Source organism: Colobus angolensis, unplaced genomic scaffold, assembly GCF_000951035.1.
Source record: "Colobus angolensis palliatus isolate OR3802 unplaced genomic scaffold, Cang.pa_1.0 Scaffold292, whole genome shotgun sequence".
Taxonomy (NCBI): domain Eukaryota; kingdom Metazoa; phylum Chordata; class Mammalia; order Primates; family Cercopithecidae; genus Colobus; species Colobus angolensis.
The window spans coordinates 3,679,708-3,682,068 of record NW_012116177.1 but is presented as its reverse complement, the minus strand read 5'-3'; the positions used below and the strand labels follow the sequence as shown (position 1 = coordinate 3,682,068).

At 40.2% G+C, this 2,361-nt stretch overlaps 1 pseudogene across 1 annotated transcript in view; it reads right to left on the bottom strand.

Annotated features, from left to right (window-relative positions):
- The window catches only part of LOC105516861, a 33,670-nt pseudogene that overhangs the window by 1,709 nt on the left and 29,600 nt on the right, over positions 1–2,361 (bottom strand). The window contains exons 10-11 of the transcript XR_001002558.1: positions 1,912–2,094; positions 909–979 (exon numbers count right to left, since the gene is read on the bottom strand). The product of XR_001002558.1 is annotated as a nucleolar protein 8-like (transcript). The remainder of the gene's footprint in view (positions 1–908; positions 980–1,911; positions 2,095–2,361) is intronic.

The following is a 2,361-nucleotide window of genomic DNA, read 5'->3' as shown; positions in this document are numbered from 1 at the left end:
CCCAAGAGTTCCTGCTAATATTACTTCCTACTCCTCTCCAGAATAAGTCAGAACCTACTAGGGGAAAAACAAGAAAGATGAGGCAGCAAACTACTGCTAAAATGGGTGATATTTTAAGGGTTGGCATTATCAAGGTCTCCAATTCTAGTTAAGATCATTCTTTTCCCTCAGTTTCTACTTATTTTTAAAAATTAGTATTCTTTCTTTCTAAATGAAAAATATAGTATTGCTTTTACTGTTCATATATATATCATTTACTATTATGAAACTTTGTTTATGCTAGGCTTTAAGAAATGAGGCCGGGCGCGGTGGCTCAAGCCTGTAATCCCAGCACTTTGGGAGGCCGAGACAGGCGGATCACGAGGTCAGGAGATCGAGACCATCCTGGCTAACACGGTGAAACCCCGTCTCTACTAAAAATACAAAAACTAGCCGGGCGTGGTGGCTGGCGCCTGTAGTCCCAGCTACTCGGGAGGCTGAGGCAGGAGAATGGCGTAAACCCGGGAGGCGGAGCTTGCAGTGAGCTGAGATCCGGCCACTGCACTCCAGTCCGGGCGACAGAGCGAGACTCCGCCTCAAAAAAAAAAAAAAAAAAAAAATGAGTTCACCAACACCCTGAGTTTTCACATGGACTTTTATGGTACTAAAAACTTAGGGGTTTTGTATGCCTAACATCTAAGGAAGCCCCTGGAACAAAACAAGCCTTTGCTGATGAGAATGAGTGAGCAAAGAAAGTGGTGAGTGGGGAGTTCTCAGTCCTTGACAGCTTTACAAGTTAACATTCATCAGTGAACAAATGGGGTTAAACCACATGACACTACCAATGGTCAAAATTCCTGGATGTGAATTATTGTAGCTGTACTATTACCTGTTCTATGTGCGTGATTTGATGAAAAAAATGGACTGACCTTGAAGTCTTTCATCATTCTTAGAGAAAAAGAAAAATCTAGTGGTCTCTTTCTCAAGTAATGGTGCTTCTCTGAAAAGAAACAGGACAAAGGGAGAGAGAGAAAAAAATAGGTATTGGTTGGTTTAATTTCAATATTTAAGAATATTTATATTCAAAACATAAATACACTATTTGTTAAGTATATCTTTTTTTTTTTCCTTTTCCCTCTAGAATCCAGGTGAGCAAGACTCTTAAATATATCTGCTTTGTATTTTGCACATTTTGCCCTGAGTTAAAATAACCCTCCCTCTAACATTCTTCCATCTGAAGCTTTGATAATGACAACTTGTTTAAGTAGAACCTCTATCTTTCCTGTGTTGGTTGCTGATACTCTCACTCCCATCACTGCTACCCCAGTTGCCAGTGCCTCCCATGGGTAGGCACCCAGTCAACTGCAGCATCCTGTTTCCAGACCAGTGACTTCACTGTCAGGCTACTTTCCCTTTTCTATGCACATCCTATCTTCCCCTTAGTGCTATCCAAATCTCATGGAAAAGGAAACACACTCTCCATTATAAAAAGGCTAGAGAACACTCTGACACTGAGATGGCCAGGCACAGTGGCTCACGCCTGTAATCCTAGCACTTTGGGAGGCTGAGGTGGGCGGATTACTTGAGGTCAGGAGTTCAATCCAGCCTGGCCAACATAGTGAAACCTCATCTCTACTAAAAATACAAAAATTAGCCGGGTGTGGTGGCGCATGCCTGTAATCCCAGCTACTTGGGAGGCTGAGACAGGAGAATCGATTGAATCTAGGAGGCGGAGGTTGCAGTGAGCTGAGATCACGCCATTGCACTCCAACCTGGGTGACAGAGCAAGACTCCATTTCAAAAAAAAAAACACAAAAAGCTGAGATAAGACAATTTAGTCGTCATGTGAACAGAAGCTAAAATATTTCTAAACATGTCTAATTCAGATTTTACAAATTATGAACTATGCCTGCAAAGAAACAAATTGCTTACCCAGGACTGGACTTTCTGTGATCTGCTTCTTCAGTAACATCTTCCTCTTCTGAACTGCTATCTTGGAAACGAGGGTCTTCCTGCCAGACAATCTTTCCAGGTTTCACTGTTTCAACTCTGTAGGTCTCTGTATCATTATGACAACAAAAGATGGTAGGATTGTAACTCCACAGCCAAGTATTTCTGAACACATTCGATTACTTTTACCATGTAGACGTATCTAAAGTTCCAATATGTTAATCATTAATTTAAAATCGTATCAAAAAATAGGTATCATCTTCTTAGATTTTTCAAATATTTTCAGAAGCTACTATGATAATTTTGGCATCACTAGAATGATCTGATAAGGACAGCAGTAAAAAAAAAATGTATAAAAACTAAAGGTTTATAAATGAGCTATATAATTTTTTAAAATGACACCTAAAATAACCATGGCATCTGTGCTAGCAT